General features: G+C 45.0%; 1 long non-coding RNA gene across 2 annotated transcripts in view; it reads right to left on the bottom strand.

Annotated features, from left to right (window-relative positions):
* LOC140708991 (uncharacterized) overlaps window positions 1–18,577 on the bottom strand; it is a 167,989-nt gene that overhangs the window by 133,486 nt on the left and 15,926 nt on the right. The gene's annotated exons all lie outside the window — the stretch shown is intronic.

The raw sequence follows: 18,577 nt of genomic DNA, 5'->3' as shown, positions 1-18,577 counted from the left end.
CAAAAAGTAACAGATGCAGGCAGGGTTGCAGGAAAAAGGGAACACCTATACACTGCTGATGGGAATGTAAACTAGCTCAGCCACTGTGGAAAGCAGCAAGGCAATTTCTCAAAAAACTTAAAAAAGAATTACCATTGGACCCAGAAATTCCATTATTATATACCCAAAAGAATATAAATTATTCTACCAAAAAGACATGTGCACAAATACGTTCATCACTGTACTATACACAATAGCAAACACATGGAATCAATCTAAATGCCCATCAATAGTTGACTGGATAAAGATAATGTGATACATATATACAATGGAATACTATGCAGTCATAAAAAGAAATAAGATCATATCCTTTGCAGCAACATGTATGAAGCTAGAGGCCATTATGTTTCTTTTTTTTATTATTTTGAGATGGAGTTTCACTCTTTTTGCCTAGGCTGGAGTGCAATGGCACAATCTCGGCTCACGGCAACCTCCGCCTCCCAGGTTCAAGCAATTCTACTGCCTCAGCCTCCCTAGTAGCTGAGATTACAGGCATGTGCTACCACGCCTGGCTAATTTTTGTATTTTTAGTAGAGACAGGGTTTTCTCCATGTTGGTCAGGCTGGTCTCGAACTCCCAACCTCAGGTGGCCTCGGCCTCCCAGAGTGCTGGGATTACAGGTGTGAGCCACCATGCCCGGCCGCTAGAGGCCATTATCTTAAGCAAACCAACACAGGAACAGAAAACCAAATGCTGCATGTTCTCACTTATAAGTGGGAGCTAACCATTGAGTACATATAGACATAAAGAAGGGAACAGACAATGGGGCCTTCTTGAAGGTCAAGAGAGAAGGGAGAAGAGAGAAGATCAAAAAACTACCTACCAAGTACTATGCTTATTACCTGGGTGACAAAATAATCTGTACACCAAACCCCTGTGACACACAGTTTACCTGTGTAACCTGTACATGTATCCCTGAACCTGAAATAAATTAGAATTTTTTAAAAAATGAGATAACAGAGGTGAAGTTCTTTGATCAGCTCCTGTTACTTTACCATGAGGCAATTATTTGTATTTCTAGAAAACCAGAAACCTTGAATTACAAAAATAATGTTGTAATTTTGTAATTTAAAATAAATTTTAAATTTTATCATTAACAAATGATTAACAAGTCTAAGTTCAGTCATGGCTGTCTTTCATCCGTATACTCAGAATCCTTCCATTTCCTCCATAATTTTTGGTCTTAACCTTGTAATTTTGCTGGCAGCACTAATGGTGAGCAGAAGAGCGCAGGTTACAAAAGAGAGGTCTCCCTCCAACAGATCAGCTCCATTCTCATGCTTTACACTCCACTCACTCAGCTTTCTTTCTCTACGTTATGCTCATCAATTTTTAAAGATGTGTAGTTAAAATTTTGTTCCCTGGCCAGGCATGATGGCTCATGCCTGTAATCCCAACACTTTGGGAGGCCAAGGCAGGCGATCACCTGAGGTCAGGAGTTTGAGACCAGCCTGGCCAACATGGTAAAACCCGTCTCTACTATAAAAATACAAAAAATTAGCTGGGCGTGGTGGCGGGCGCCTGTAGTCCCAGCTACTCAGGGGGCTGAGGCAGGAGAATGGCGTGAATCCGGCAGGCGGAGCTTGCAGTGAGCGGAGATTGCACCACTGCACTCCAGCCTGGGTGACAGAGCTAGACTCCGTCTCAGAAAAAAAAAAAAGTAGCCAGGTGTGGTAGCAGGCGCCTGTAATCCCAGCTACTCGGGAGGCTGAGGCACAAGAATGACTTGAACCTGGAAGGTAGGGGTTGCAGTGAGCCGAGATCGCAACACTTCACTCCAGCCTGGGCAAGAGAGTGAGATTATGTCTCAATAAATAAATAAATAAATGTGTTCCCTAATTAATTGTGCTGTAATTAGCATTATGAAAATTTATTCTGTGAAGACAATTATTGTAATAGGTACTCTGGTGATGATGGTGGAGGTGGAGCTGGTGGTGGAATTGATGGTGATGGTGGAGTTGGTGGTGGAATTGATGGTGATGGTGGAGTTGGTGGTGGCATTTGTGGTGGTGAAGCTGGTGGTGGCACTGGTAGTGGTATTGGTGGTGGTGGAGGTGATGGATTTTCCCACTTAGCATCCCTTAGAGGTTCTACCTGTCCGAAGGATAAAGCCCAAACTCCTGAGCTTGACAGACAAGGTACTTCATGCCACAGCTGTTGCTTATCTCTTTAGACTCACTTCTCCCCATACACACACACTCAATCTCACTCACACTTACTCACTAAGCTCTTCCACATTAAATTACTCTCTGAGCCTCAGACCCAATGCATCTTAATTTTATTGTCTTTGTTCATGCTATTCTTGTCATCCCTTTCTTCCATTTTCCACCAGAAACACACTTATTCAGTCCTTAATACCCAGTTCAAATGTCACCAGCATCTTTTGTAGGGACTTCTCTGATCCTCAAGGCAAAGTTAAGTTTTCTTCCTCAACACTTATGTACACTTCATCTCTAATATTTCTGATCTGGCTTTTAAGACACTGGTGGGGTCACCATTCTCACCATAGGTGGCCTTTCGATTGACCTCTCCACTGACCCCTCTAGACTGATCTGAGAACTCTGACCTGCTACCCTCAGGGTAAGCCACCAGTCCCTCCACTACAGGATCACACACATACTATGAGGTCGAGCAGCAGGGCAGGATGTGCTCTGGGCTCAGAAAGCCTGTAACAAGTTTTTTGTTTTTTTATGTTTTTCTTAAAGTATAACATCTATCCAGAAAAGTGAGCAAATCATAAATGTACCACTTAATGAATTTCCCATAAATGAACACACCAATGTAACCAGCATGCAGGTCAAGAAACAGAATATTACCACCATCCACAAGATTCTCAACAATTGTACACAAAAATGCATTTTAAATGTTTAAACTTACTGTTAAAAGTTATCAAATTTCAAATATGCAAGCAGTTACTAGCTTTTTGAAGACATTTTAGAAGTTACAGAAGCCAAAATGCCACTGAGGAAGTCACTCTAAGGGTCTGGAGATACTGTGTTCCATTCCAAAGAAAAACTCAAGCCCTCAAGTCACCTGAGCCTTGGAGCTGAGCCAGGTGCAGGAGCGGTAGGTACATTATCTAAGTGAGTGAAGCTGTTACTGAAACACCAGGGGTTCAGTCTAGGTCCTACTGCTCACCCCACAGAAAGCCAATGACTGAGATGATGTTGCCAAGGAAGAAGGCTTTAATCAGGTGCTGCAGCCAAGGCGATGGGAGCTCCATCTCAATTCCATCTCCCACACTGACTAAAAGTAGGGATTTACATAGCAGAAAAGAAATTTAACAATGTGTAAGAAAACAGGAACTAGGGAGCGGCGAGGAATCAATTATGATAAACAAGGGATTTGACATCTCATTGTCTGGATGCAGCGATCTGTTCCAGAGTTTCAGTGTTTTATACTTTTTTGAGAGACCTGAAGGTCATCTCCTAAAAGAGGAACTCAGATAAAACAAATGTAAGTTTCAATTTTTAAGACAAGGGTCCATTTCTGTTTATCCAAAAAATAAAAATTTAAAGATAACATCTGTGTGACAGCTGGGTCAGTTTCAAAACAACCAGAGAAGTCTGGAGAACAAGATGACTTCAACTATGAGGACATTCCAAGCAAGGGATAAGGGAAGTGAGGTGGAGAACAACTGTGACTGCCTGCCTGCCAACTCTATACTGGTCTCTCTACTAAGGACTTCACGTATACCATCACACTGATACCACTGAGAGGGTCGTCCCCCTTTTAAAAAAAAGAGAGAGGTAACAGGACTTGTCCCAAATCTACATATTATGATACTCAGAAGCCCCCAAACCAGGATCTCAATCCATTTGGCTCCCAGTGCATCTTCCTAGAAAGAACGGCATAGGCAAAGGCCTGGGATGGGAATAAGGACAATTTGTCCTGGGGCACTTCCCCTGTGAAGGAACTGACACCCTCATGCAACATCCTATTGAGGAGTAATGAAAGTTAAGAATGGAGGGGCGAAGTAATGCCCCATTACATAGGGAGGGTCCTGAAAACAGGTAGAGGAGCTTGATGAAGGGCATCTCTCACTGGCCCCAACCTGCTACTTCACCCTTCCCGCCCCTCCATGTGTGACGGTTGAGAAGACTTTGCGCGCGTATGTGAGATCTTGAGTGTAGTTTTTCTTCTGCGTTTCTTCTGCAGATGTCTTGATGTTTCATGTGGGTGTGTGTGGTAGTCCCCACAGCCCTGGGATTTTCTATGAGAGAAAATGTGCTGGCTCTGCTATTGACACATCACCCTGGCCCCCGGCAGTACACAGGAGTTTAGAATGGCACCCGACCTCCTTACAGGAAAAGCACAAGCCCAGCAGCTCACACGAGGCAGTGGGAAAACAAGCCTGTGTCACTGCTATGGGTGCACGTGGATTCCAACACATTCCTCCTTTATTCCGAGAGGTCCTGTACTCCAGGCAGTAGTGCAGAGCAGCATGTTGCTCACCACCCCCTCGGCTGAGCTTCAGGGCCCTTCTGTGAGGCCAGCTGACCTGCCCAGGGTCTGCTCTCTGCTCTTGAGAGCTGCAGGGTCAGAGGCACCGCATACCGTGAAGTGTGCGGGAGGCTGAACAGGTTCCATCACTCCGCTCCTCACCAGCCCTGGACAGCTCACCTCGCCAACCCTCTGTTTCCTCAGCTTGTAAAAGATGATGCCACATGAAACGATGACGAAGCATCTGCCCCACCCCATTAAAACGTAAGTCCTAAAGGATAGAAATCACAGCTGGCAGAACCAAGCGCAGGGACATACGGGGGGAAAATGCTGAACATGTCCCTGATGAACGGCTCTGCGCACTCCTCATCCTCCTGCCTTTAACAGCTAACTGGATCTAGTTGCTTCTAGCTGGTTCCAACTGCTTCTAGCTGGTTCTAACTGCTCCCCTATGCCATTGCTCTCACCTTCCCTGTCACTTCTGTGTAAACAATCTCCAAATTCAGTGTCTCCAGCCCTGGATTCTTGCCCAGACCAGAGTCCCACATCTCCAACTGCATCCTGGCCATGTCCACCTGCCTGCCCAGACATCTCAGATTTTGTCACAGAAGGGACTCCCAGGTCCCTTTGATCCACTTCCTATTTTCATTTTAACATTGTTATTAAAGCGTGATAGATTTAAAGTGCACACATCACAAGTGAACAGCTTGATGAACCTTCATGAATGGACACACCCAGGTAACAAGCACCAGATCAAGCAGCAGAACATTATCAGCATCCCAGAAGTCCCCCAGGGCCCTCTTACAGGGGTGACCAATGGCCTGACTTCTATCTGTTTTTGAACTTTGTATAAATGAAATTATACAGTCTGTTCTCTTCCATGTCTGGCTTCTTTTGGTCAACATTGTGAGATTCACTCACACCATTGTACGGAGGTGGAAACCACCCATTCTCTTGCTGTGCAAGTACAGTATTACTTACCCAATCTACTGCTGATGGCAATCAGATTGTTTCCCTTTGGGGGTTATGAGAAGTCCTGCTGTATTGAACTTGATGGTGCATGTCTTTTCTTGTGACTATGCATATGCATTTCTTTTGTGTATCGTCCCAAGAAGGAACTGCAGGGCCATGGGGTATGCATATCTGCTCTCATAGATGCTGCCAGCAGCTTTTTTTGTTTATTTCTTTTTTTGAGATGGAGTCTCACTCTGTCACCCAGGCTGGAGTTCAGTGGCGTGAAATTGGCTTACTGCAACCTCCACCTCCCTGGTTCAAGTGACTGTCCCGCCTCCGCCTCCCAGGTAGCTGGGATTACAGGCGCCCACCACCACACCCGGCTACTTTTTTTTATTTTTAGTAGACAGAGTTTCACCATGTTGGCTGGGCTGGTCTCAAACACCTGACCTCAGGTGATCCGCCTGCCTCAGCCTCCCAAAGTGCTGGGATTACAGGGATGAGCCACCACGCCTAGCCGGTGCCAGCAGTTTCAAAGTGACCGTATCAATGTACATTTCTACTAGCAGTGTGGGTAAGATTTGGCAACTCCACTTCCCTGCCAACACTTGATGCCATTTTTGATTCACCCTTCCATCACCTCCATGCCTAAGGTATTTCTTTTTCCTCCAGAATGATCTCATATTTTCAGCCCTTTCCTCTCAGTACTGTCCTGCTTCAGGAGAGCTCACAGTGAGGCTCCCTGGCACTGGCCCTCAGGCCACCCCATGGACTGCTCCCAGATAAGCTCCCTAAATGCTGCTTTCATCCTCACACTGTTCTGTCCACAGAACTTCAATCCCTCCTGATCTCCAATTACTTCAGAGCTATATCTATTTGTCTGGTTTTTGACACTCTACAAACCCGGTCAATGATCAGAAAGACCTCATCTTTCCTTTGGGCTTCATAATTCCCACATATCATTTTCCAACGTCATAATCTCTCTTCCAGTAAGTCTCCAGCATCAGCTTGCTTGGCAGGAAAACTGTCTTCTTTGTTAGCAGTTCTGTAAGGAACACCCCCTCCCCCCTAGCTGGAGAGGGTAGTGGCGGCAAAGCCTCAGAGATCTTGTTCCAACACCCTTGTTTTCAGAGAAGCCCCAAGTTGTAAAGAACTTTTTAAAAAATCCTAATGACTTGGCAGGTTTTCATAACTTTCTTAAGGTGGCAACCACCACTTCTTATTTGTTGGTATTCTTTATTTGATCCGAAAGCAGGCAGATCTTTGGAGCTACAGTTATCAAGCATCTGCCGCATTTAGGGAGGTTTTATTTTCATTTATTTGTTTTGAGATGGAGTCTCGCTCTATTGCCCAGGCTGGAATGCAATGGCACAATCTTGGCTCACTGCAACCTCCACTTCCTGGGTTCAAGCAATTCTCCTGCGTCAGCCCCCCGAGTAGCTGGGATTACAGGTGCCCACCACCACGCCTGGCTAATTTTTGTATTTTTAGTAGAAATGGGGTTTCACCATGTTGGCCAGGCTGGTCTCAAACTCCGGACCTCAGGTGATCCACCTGTCTCAGTCTCCCAAAGTGCTGGGATTACAGACGTGAGCTACCATGCCTGGTCAAGAGGGGTTTTAGACCAGCAGAAAGTGTTTGAAACCAGCAGAAAGTGTTTGAAACTTTCCATCATTACAGAGAATCATAGAAATGCATGGAAAATAGAGAGCAGGGAAATGGTGCTTATTTCTCCCACATTAAGAAGAAAAATCAGACTGCTCTGTTTAATGTTTGCTTACAGTTTATTGTAGTTATTACTTGAATGTTATATAGTTATTAGAATGTTATGTAGTTATATATAACATGTTATATATTGAATGTTATAACAACATAGAATGTTGTTATAGTCATTACTTGACTCCTGCTTTATATAGGAAACCCCAATGCATTCTAGTTCATATTGCCCATATTATAGAACATAGAGCATAATTTCGCTATTTTAAATGGCATAGGGGTTCATAGTTGCATCTTGTCTTTGATAATGTAGTATTTTTCTTACCTGTACTTTATTTGATGCTGATTCCTTTGGTAGGGGCAGTAGGGGTTCCATGCCTGGTCATTATATCATACAACATGAGGAAGGGAATGTCAGAACATGCTATCAGTTCTGATGCCTTATGCAAACAAAAAGGAGCAATGCTTTTCTTGTGGACATAAGTGGGGGCTAGATTTGTAGGCCATGACTGACAGCACACACCTTCTAGTCTGATCACAGTCTGTTTGCAGCCCCTAAAACAAGCCATGCTTCTCTCGGCTTATCCTTAAGTCTCTCCCCTGAAGGCTTTTCTCTCTTTTCCTGCCTTCGCTAAATGCTACTCAAATATTAAGGGCCTTATTAGGCTGATCTCTTTAGTAAAGTTCCTTCTGCTTAGACTCTACTGATATTACCCAAACTCTCTTAATCCTAAATCATGTCTGCCCACAATTTAGCACTTAATTGCATGTCACAAAATCTGGCAGCTCTTGACTGAACTTGACGGTCATCCTGTCCTCCCTGGAAGACCACATAATGGGTTCCCTTTTAGCTCATGATATTACAAACCCCTTGTGTGCTAAGGAAGAAGCATTATTCTGCCCCAGTGTCACCATTGATCTTATGCAGCCTTGACTTTCACTGGTGCTCCCTGTGTCTTATTGCTGCCCCAGGTGCGAGAACTATCTCACACTTCACACCCTTCCCTGGAGTCCTGAGGACTTACCCAGATACTCAGCAGGATAAGAAACTGGGGGTGAGCAGATGACAGTTAATTGGAAGGGCATGGCCTGCAGCCTGAGAGAAGGTGCTGAGTTTGGAGAGTAGGAAGGTGGTGAACTGGCCAACCAAGGGATCATGAATTTACAGCCTGTGACCACAATGTAAAGGAGGACCGGTCCCATTCCACACCTGATCCTTAGGGACCTCAGGCCCCTGCGTTTGGCAGCTGGGATTGGGATTGTCCTGTGTCATCCACAATGATCTCTGCCAAAGAGGCCCTGAAGACACAGGCTTCCTTCCTGCTTGCCATCCTCAGAACGCCTCGGGTGTCCCCGGAACTGACCAATCTATACACTTAGAGCTGAGGCTTGACACTCCCCAGGTTCAGGGCAGTCCTAGAAGCAAGCAAAAGCCTCTCCCCTCGGGGCAGATCTGCAAGGCTGGCATCTTGAGAGCTTCATGCATAAGGCTGATTCACCAACCACAGGAGCTTTAAGATCCATGTGTGTCCCCAGTAGCAAGGGCACTGACCCTGGGTTACCTGTTCCAGTCATAATTCTGGAGCCCTGATCTGAGGGCTATATTTAGAGGAATTCTGCCCTGACTTCCCTGTCAACCTAGACACACACACACCCTATCTCAGGACCTCACAGGAACTCATCCTAGTCTTCAAAAGTGTCAGAGTCATTCACCCATTTATTCATCCATATACTCAACAAATAACTATTGTGAATCTCCATGAGCCAGACACTGAACCTGGGGCTACAGTAGTAAACAAGACCATCCCAGACTCTGCCCTCAGGAAGCTAGCCAGTGAGTGCGGAAGCTCTATAAAGCAGACACTTGCAAAATCCTGTAATTACGGTGAGAGGAAAGAGAAATATTTTGGGAGATGCATGCCAATGGCTGTGGCCTGAAGTTTGACCTTTCCTCCAACAGGGAGTCATGATGGAAGATGCTTACCCACCCTTGTCCTGGGGTAGGAAGAATAGCAGATGGGATGGCAGTGTCATTTAGAAAATTGCCTTCAATATGTCTATTGTTATAATGTAGGCTATAGAAAGTATAGTTCCACACAGTGTTTTATTTTTTGGCCTTTTAGACAAAGAAGTTTTATGTATACTGGGGTGGCATGGGAGAGAATTATTGCAGGGTCCCAGAATTTACAAAGGTCAAGGAATCCAAGGTGGAAAAACCGGGGCATGGGGCCCACCAAGAAAATGCTTCAAGAAGTTCCCTGAGACCCTGGGATGGGGATTGCTCCTGCAATGCAGTGGGTGTCAGTCCTGTGGGTGGGCAGGATGCAGAGGCCTCTGGTAGACCACTGGAGGTACTGCCAGGCTCCCTGGGCTGGAGGAAGTCCTGCCCCTCTGCGTGCGAGCATCACCCTCCCATGACATGTGATGATCTCTCATGATAACTGATGGCCTCAAGGCACCCACCAAACCTATGTGAAGCAACCAGCACCACGCAGAAGGCAGGACCTGATGGAGACTTGGTGGAGTTTAATGGGATGACAAGGCGTGGCCTAGAGTGTTGCCTTCCTTTGGTGTGGCCCAGCATGCAACAGCACCCTCCCTGCTGCCAGCTGGAATGCCACCATGACTCACTTGGGCTCACCATGGCATCTCCAAACAAGACATTGGAATTTGTAAACTGTCCCCACTCCAGGGGCTGAATTCATGCCTTTTCACCTAGTCTCAAGGACAGGGATGCTTTAGAGCAGTGCTTTCCAAACAGTAATGTGCACACAAATCCCCTGGGGACCTACTGAATGCAAATTCTGATTCTGAAGGTCTGGGTGGGGCTGAGATGTCTCATTTCTAAACAAGTTCCAGGGGATGTCAATGCTGCCGATCTGGGGACCACACTCTGAGTGGCAAGACCTGAAAACATTCACCAAAGTGAGTGAAATTTAACCTGCACTTCTCCTTCCCAAGGGAGGATGATCGGCTCCACCATCTGGTGCTTACTTAGCAAGCAGTTGTTGAGCCCAGGAACTGAGATAATGGTAACACCATTGAAGGAAATTGTGAAGTCAGATACAGGAACTGTTTTAGGAGAAATAATAATAATAATTACTTTTGCTTGAATGCCTGACCTGTTCTATGATCTTGTTTGATACTTACATTTGGAAGGTAGGTATTATTAATCTTCATTAATTTCATAGTGGAATTAGGTTCAAAAAGGTGAAGTGATTTTCCCTGAGGTGTTATTGCTGGCTGGAAATTGAACCTGGTCTATTAAACTCCAAAATCTATCTGATCCCACTGTGAAGCTGTTCCTTGTTTTGGAGAGTGGGGAATTAGGTTTAAGTAGATTCAGCATAGTGGTTCTCAACCTTGCCTGCACATTAGAATCACCAAGAAAAATTTAAAACCCCCCACACCCCAAACTCATTACAATAGACTCCTAGGGGAGAGATGCTCTATCCACATTTTTTTTAGCTCTCCAGATAGTTCCAATGTGCAGACAAACCTAAGAATCACTGAGTTAGCCCAACTCTTCTCCTAAGAAGTGAGCAATTGAGAAGCCAATAAATGAAATGGCAACCTTGTCAGAACTAGTATCTCTCCATTCCTTCTCCAGGACTCTTTCCAATAAACTGGCTGAACATAACGTGCTGTAGCGAGATGAAGCAGAATGGGAAAGAAAGTAGGATGCAGGAATTTGCCAAGGGAAAATACATAAGGAGCCGAGAATCCAAACCAACACTGGAGGCAACACACATTTAGGAGCTGAGGAGAATATTCCAAAAAATAGAGAATTTCACCAAACTAAAATCCTTAACATCAAGAGCAACACTTCTTCACTTAGGAGTCCTCCTGTGCTTGGCATCTCTTACGCAATGGATGGATGAGTGAATGGAGGGAATGAGAAAGGTGGTGTGGCTCTAATGGACAAGAAAGTTCAGAAGTTTGTCAAGTTGAGTAGTTGACAAGAAAGAGTAGTTGACAAGAAAGAGTAGGATAAGTCGAGTAGGAAACGGGTGTCACACTGGGATTCAGGAAAGGGATAATAACAGGAGAAATGGCTTTACCCAGTGTGAATCTACCGAAGTAATGAGTACAAAAGTGAAAGGCCTCCATGAGGAAGCCATATTGTAAGGTTTTCTGATTAGGATGATTTTTAAATAATAGGATGGAATACACCAAGTAGAGAAATAAATGGAACAATCTGTTTGAAGCAAAAAAAAAAAGCTTCAGGCTACTCTAGGGACCATAATACACCATCTCTTGCCATTATCAAGAGGAAAGGTCAGAGGCCCCTACCATCTCCTCAAAGAGAAATCTCAGATAAACAGAACAAAGCTCTGGGTACTACACTGACTGACCACTGGGATACCCCTGGGTAACTTTTCATCCTTCAAGACTGTAATGCATATTAATTTAAAGTGAATTTTTTTTTCTTTTCTTTTTTTTTTTTTTGAGATGGAGTCTTGCTCTGTCACCCAGGCTGGAGTGCAGTGGTGGGATCTCGACTCACTGCAACCTCCACCTCCCAGGTTCATGCCATTCTCCTGCCTCAGCCTCCCTAGTAGCTGGGACTACAGGCGCCCACCACCATGCCCAGCTAATTTTTTTGTATTTTTAGTAGAGACGGGGTTTCACCACATTAGCCAGGATGGTCTCGATCTCCTGACCTTGTGATCCACCCACCTTGGCCTCCCAAAGTGCTGGGATTATAGGCGTGAGTCACATGAATTTCTCCTTTTTTAAACATTGAGGATAAAAAGATATTGAGGATCAAGTGTGGTCCTCGCCCATAATCCCAGCATATTTGGAGGCTGAGGTGGGAGAGTTGCTTGAGGCCAGGAGTTCAAGATCAGCCTGGGCAACCTAGCAAGACCCCTTGATTGCAAAAAACAAAAACAAAAATAAAAATAAAGCTATTGAGCAATTGGTTGTGAGACTTACATGGCAGTCAAGTCTCTCGGAGGTTCCTTTGACCCCAGGTTTTATAAAAATGTGAGTCAGAAGGAGCCAAAATGCTAAGTGACGTTGGGCAGTAGAAGTCCACACAGGGATATTGTTTTACGCATCATATCACGATGTGTGTTTAAGTTTCTGCCTGGGATTTTCCATCTCACTCAGCAATGTTTAATTCATTGTCCATGTCGATGTGGGTTTGATTATGAGATCACAGACACTTGTCTTCAAAGATGACACCTCCCGAACCATGCCTTAGGCATGCTTCTGTGTGCAGGAAGGACATTTCCTCACCCATCCTTGCTCCCCTGGCCCGCTTTCAGACCTCCACTGACACTTTGGGACTGGCTGGCCAATGTGCCAGTGTGTCATGCTGCTGGGGGCTAGAGAGCTAAGCGACCTACCCAGGAATAAACTCTTTGACTTCACTCACATCAGCACATCCCAGCCACAATGGGCCACAGGACAAAACTAAATATTAGCCCCCAATTTAAATATGTCCCTTAGTCCAGGTGTTGGGAGAAAATAATCAGCAACCTCAGCTGAGTGAGAAAAAGACAGCAGGTAGGGAAAATGGATAAACAATTGGAAACCCATCTCTCTGTCTATGCCCTATTGCTTCCCACATTGCTATTTCTCCAGGACCCAGAATTGACACCTCAGTTGGGAGAAGGCTCCACTGGTCCCAAGAAGCTGAATTAAAACCTGGTTTCTTGCAGTAGCAGCAACAGAAACAAAGTCAATGCAAACACTTCTCCAACTAAGAGTTACAACAGTGTTCAGAGTTGCCATCTTTTATTTAAGAGCAGGAGTTTGTGATTAATCAGGAACCCTTCTTTTAGTTCTATCACCATTTATCCATCTGAATTTTGAATGAGAAATGGAAAATGTTGTATTTTTCCAGTGCTATACAGAAAGGATAATGGTGGTGTAATGCCTAGCTGATTTTTTTTTTAAGTACTAATAAGAGATGTCGCATCCAAAATAAATAAATAAAAGTCTTCTCTACTGGGTTTTAATCTTGCTTTTGAAGAAAACTTGGAGTCAGGTTTATTCTTTAACAATAGGATACCATGTTAGAGGTACAGGGATTCCCCTCTATGTCTGTAGCATCCCTACAAACTACATTTCTTAGGCCAATGCTATTATAGTGAGAGTTGCTAAGGCTGTGCTCAGTTAAATCATAATACTTCAGTTTACCAGTTCAAGAAGTTGAGGATGCAGTGTGGTCTAGTTTCAAGTCAACTGATGGGATAGGTCATTGAATAGTTTGCCCAGTTTGCCCTTAAATTTCTTCTGCCTTTGCCCTGCATCCCAGCCTCAGTGATACCAAGAGAAAATAAAGTAGAGGCCAGGGGAATGGGAGGAGGTGTCAGGGCCAAGGGATTTTGAATCACTCTCCAGCTCTTGGCCGCCAATTGGTGTAAGGCAGGGGAACAGCAACAGGGAGGATTCCTGATAACCCCCAAAGGTCATTAAATCAGGCTGAGCAGACAAAACTGTGCAGCTGGCAGATACTCAGTCTCCAGTTGAGACAAATGATGAGGAAGGGGCCTGAGCCAGCTGCCACCTCCCGAGTTGCAGAGAGCAGATGCACTTTAACACACCTGTCCCATCCCAGCCAGGCCCCTGGTGAGTAACTCAGCTCCTGATCTACGCATGGGCAGTTTAATGTTACACATAATTTTCACCTCAGGGTATGTAATTGGAAAGCACTCACACTCAGGAATTCTACAAGACATTCTCAAGCTTCTCTGTCCCCTCACCCTCAACAAAGAGAATGGCAAGGACTGCAAGTCTGGAACAGAACATTCCTTTGCAGTGTGTTTTGAGCCCACTGGTGTTTTGGTTTGGTAAATCTTCAGACAAAAAGGTAGTAGATCGATCTGGGTGCCCAGCGAGTCCCATTCGCAACAGTGATGCCAGGCCATCCCACCTCCTCTTCCTGGCCCAATTATCACATCGAGCTCAACTTCCTGAGCTCGCGGCCAGCTTCCCCATATCTTTCACAGTGAGAGAACAATCCGATGCGTGTCAGCAGAGGGCCTAAGGAAACGCGGCCATGCCAGTCCCCACCCCTCATTTTTCCCAACACTTTACTCTCTTTCTCATCTGAGCCTAAAAAGATTGAAAAGATTCTCCTACCTCTTTTCCTATTGTTCCTCATTGGGAAATGACTTTTTTTTTAATCTTGAAGAAGCAAAAGGCGCAAGCCTGGGAGGCTGGATGATGCCCCAGGTAGTTTAGTGGATGGGATTTGGCACTCTCACCACCATGGCCCTGGTCTGATTCCTGGTCAGGGAAGCCTTTCTTCTTGCCAGGAGTGGTGGCTCATGCCTGTAATCCCAGCAATTTGGGAGGCTGAGGCGGACAGATCACTTGAGGTCAGGAGTTTGAGACCAGCCTGGCCAACATGGTGAAACCCTGTCTCTACTAAAAATATAAAATTAGCCGGGCATGGTGGTACATGCCTGTAATCTCAGCTACTCAGGAGGCTGAGGCAGGAGAATCCCTTGAACCTGGGAGGTAGAGGTTGCAGTGAGCTAAGATTACACCACTGCACTCCAGCCTGGGTAGCAGAGCAAGACTCTATCTCAAAAAAAAAAAAAAAAAAAAAAAAAAAAGAAGAAGAAACAAAAGCTAGCTTCTCAGTGTTCAAAAAAAAAACAAAAATGAAAATTTTTAAAAGCTAGAGGTATTGCTAGACAATATGGTTCCTTGCACAGACATACTAGCACCCCTTTTCTCAAGACATTTTAGTGCCATCTGCAAGAACTTTGTTGCAATAAACACATAAATGTCTAGGACACTAATGGTGACTACCTTAGGCGTGGTGCATTTGTGCAGTGCACAACCTGCACACCCTTACACATTGGCCCATGACACCAGAGACTACATTATGAGCCTTACACTGGTTTGATTTTAATTTAAAAGCTGGAAAGGTGACAGGTGGGCATCTGATGAAAGTTGTAGGTAGGGATGGAGACTACCTGGACCCTCTGCTTTGTGAAGGAGGAACAACATCTTTGGATGCTCCCAGCTATTGAACCCCTTTTACTCCTAAAATGGATGGAATAATTTCAGGACTGCATTTAAAGGGAGCTAAAAACTTAGGGATCTCAGTGCTTCCTTTCATCACCCATCATTGTGTTCCCCCAGCAACAGCAGGCGGTGGAGGTTTGAGTGAGACTTTTGTACTCTGCGCTGGCTTGGCCCTTGGCTTCACTCTAGGGAATGCCTACCACAAAACATCCCCTCCAAGTGTCGTTCTGGAAGTTTTGGCTCTCGTCTGGCGCCTTTTTGTCTGACTGTTTGCCAAACCAAAGAAGTCAGTGGGCTCAGAACACACTGCAAAGGAACATTCTGTTCCAGACTTGCAGTCCTTGCCACTCTCCTTGTGGGGGGTGAGGGGACATAAAAGCATGAGAATGTCTTGTAGAATTCCTCAGTGTGGGCACTGCCCAATTACATACTCTTGAGGTGCCAATTATTTGTAACATTAAACTGCCTATGCGTAGATCAGTATCAAGCAGCAATCTAGTGAAACAGTGCTATAATTTCAGATTAAAACAACACAAATTTAGAAACATCTACAAATGCAAGGTATTGTAGAAAAAATATGAAAATTGTGTTTTATCCTGTAATCCCAGCACTTTGGGAGGCCGAGACAGGCGGATCACGAGGTCAGGAGATCGAGACCATCCTGGTTAACCCGGTGAAACCTCGTCTCTACTAAAAAAATACAAAAAAAACTAGCCGGGCAAGGTGGCGGGCACCTGTAGTCCCAGCTACTCAGGAGGCTGAGGCAGGAGAATGGCATAAACCCGGGAGGTGGAGCTTGCAGTGAGCTGAGATCCGGCCAGTGCACTCCAGCCTGGGCGACAGAGTGAGACTCCGTCTCAAAAAAAAAAAAAAAAAAAATTGTGTTTTATCCATAGTTGCATTCTCCTTTCTCCATTTTGTCACCTAGTCCTTATGTCCTCTTACATATATTTGATGAACTGCCTCAAAATCTTTCTGGAAAGAGAGAGGTCCATTATGAACAAAGAGAGCTATTGGATCCTGACTTCATCATCCTGTACTTTCTGGCTCGGATGGGACTATGCATCGTAAGATATATTTAAAAATAATAATAAAAGACAGTACCAGAACTGTTGCAGAGCTGGGGGGCATGATTTCATGCCCAGTGAGGAATAGAGATGGAAACTGCTTTAAGTGCACAGAAGCCCACTGGGAAATCCAAATAGATTTGGGCAGAGCATGGGGAGGGGGAGGAGAGAGAAAACATCCTAGGGGTAGAAACTCCAAGGACAAAGTCGTAGAGGAGAGCAGCTTTATGTATGTTCATTTGTGATTGTTCCAGGCAGAGAGATAGAAGGTGCATTCCCGTGATATGGGAACAGAGAGGGGCACCCAAAGAGGAGATGCAAGGGAAAGACCAAGGAAAGACAATGTTAGGGCATAAACACTCAGCAAATGACTCTCTGGAAATAATAAAGGAGGTGCTGTAGAAAGAACAGGGAAAAGGTCATTGTATGAAAAATTAGGCTGCTTAAAAGCACGGAGAACACAGATATGCATGCAATGAGTACTCAGTTGTCTACAGCAACAGGGTGGCACCAGACCCTGGCATCTCAGGATCCTGCAGTATGAGAATTTGGCAAGCCTTGCATCAGAAAGTTACCTAGTTCACAGTTCTTGAATGAAGTCAATGGTTTCCTCTGTACTCATAACTGCACCCCTTCTGATATCAAAGCAGAGAGCAGCGTGTCCCCTTATTCAAGCCAGGAGGAAGGTTCCATTTGGAAATCCGCAAGGTAAACCAGTGCTGATTGAGAGGGGCAGACATCAGAATGGTGGCACCTCTACATGTTCAGCATGGTGCGTTAAAGATGTCATCCCTCATCACAACATTATAAAGGAAGTAAAGTTACCCCACTTTACACTGAGGAATCTGAGGCTCAGAAACAGTGAGTAACATGCCTGAGGTCATACAGCTTGACAGAGAAAAGCCAGTATTCAAACTCAGGTTTACCTGACTCGGAATTCCATGTGACTTGCGCCGCCTTGTGCATACAATATGGCAAGGCTATTTTTGTGACCCCCGCTTAAGGTGTGACTTTACAGGGACCAGGAAAAAGGCCAGGGAGGGAGGGTGGGTACAGAAGGAGGTGATTTTTCCAAGAAGACCTGAGACTCACTACACACCCTCAGCCCTGACCAGTGCCACTGAGGCAGAAGGCTGCATGGGTGTCATGTGGCGGCAGGTTCAGGATGAGGGTCATAAATATGCATCATGGCCAAGTTGAGTGAAGGCATTAATGAAAAAGCAAACATACAGGCAGAAGTTGGAAATATTGGACAGCACTAGAGTGCTTAAAAGTACAAAATTTGGGGAAAAAAGTATAAAATTTGAGTCAGACTTTGAGCAAGTTATTTAAACTCTGAGCCTCAGTTTGCTCATCTACAAAATGGGGACAATAGTATAATATAGGATTTTTGCAAATGCTCAACCATTTGTGGCAGTTATTATTCTCATTACTATCATCATCATGATTATTTCTATCAGGGACAGTGGCCCATTCGCATAAGGAAGTCATGGAGACACTAGTATGATTCCTTTCATTCCCAAAGCAGGCCACTCACACTGTCTCCTGGTGATTCATTTTTCTCCTTCAGGGAAACCCTAGGAGCTTATTTTCTCCTTATTTTACCAAGGAAAAAATGTTGGAAGGAGACTTGCCTGAACCTCAAAACTCTTATTATAAACCTAGACCTACACACACTCTGCCTGAGCTGCTCAGGAGGCACTTGGAGGAAGGATGTCCCTAGCAGACAAGAACCCTGCGGTCTGGCGGGTGTCCAGCGGGTGGAGCCAGAGAGCTCCCAGCCACGGGCCACCTTGCCGAAGGCTGATAAGTATTATCGGCACATCCAAGCAGGCGGGAGACCCAGACGAAAGAAGACCTATGACATCTGCATGACTGGTTGTGGGATTATACATATATACATACATTTTAAATTCTGTGCTCATAAAAGCACATATGAGTTAGATTTTTGCCATAACAGAACAAGCCACAAAATTGAAATTTAAAAAGAAGGGGCACAGACATTTTTGTTTTCTCCTCACTGGGAAAAAGGGCAGCTGACTTTCAGAAAACAACTTGCATGTACCTTGTCTTCCCCACCCTCCCAACAGCCCCTCAGGCCCTTGCTGGAGTCTTACACCTGTGTGGAAGTTGTGTCAAGTCTAAGAAAATTTCACCCCAGGAGCAGTCGCTTAGCTTCCGAGTCCACACAGCAGCAACTTGCCCCATGGTTTTTAGTTTGACACTGTGTTGATTCTTTCCAGTTGTAAATATTTCCAAAAAATATGAGTAGGGGCCAGAGGAAACAGGAGCAGAAAAAGATGTATTTTTGTAGGATTATTGCTGGTCAAAGACCTCGGAATGCTGTGGAAACAGTGGCAAAGCAG

Source organism: Chlorocebus sabaeus, chromosome 18 (genome assembly GCF_047675955.1).
Source record: "Chlorocebus sabaeus isolate Y175 chromosome 18, mChlSab1.0.hap1, whole genome shotgun sequence".
NCBI classification, from domain to species: domain Eukaryota; kingdom Metazoa; phylum Chordata; class Mammalia; order Primates; family Cercopithecidae; genus Chlorocebus; species Chlorocebus sabaeus.
Note: the sequence above shows the minus strand (reverse complement) of the source record. Positions and strands in the feature narration are given on the sequence as shown.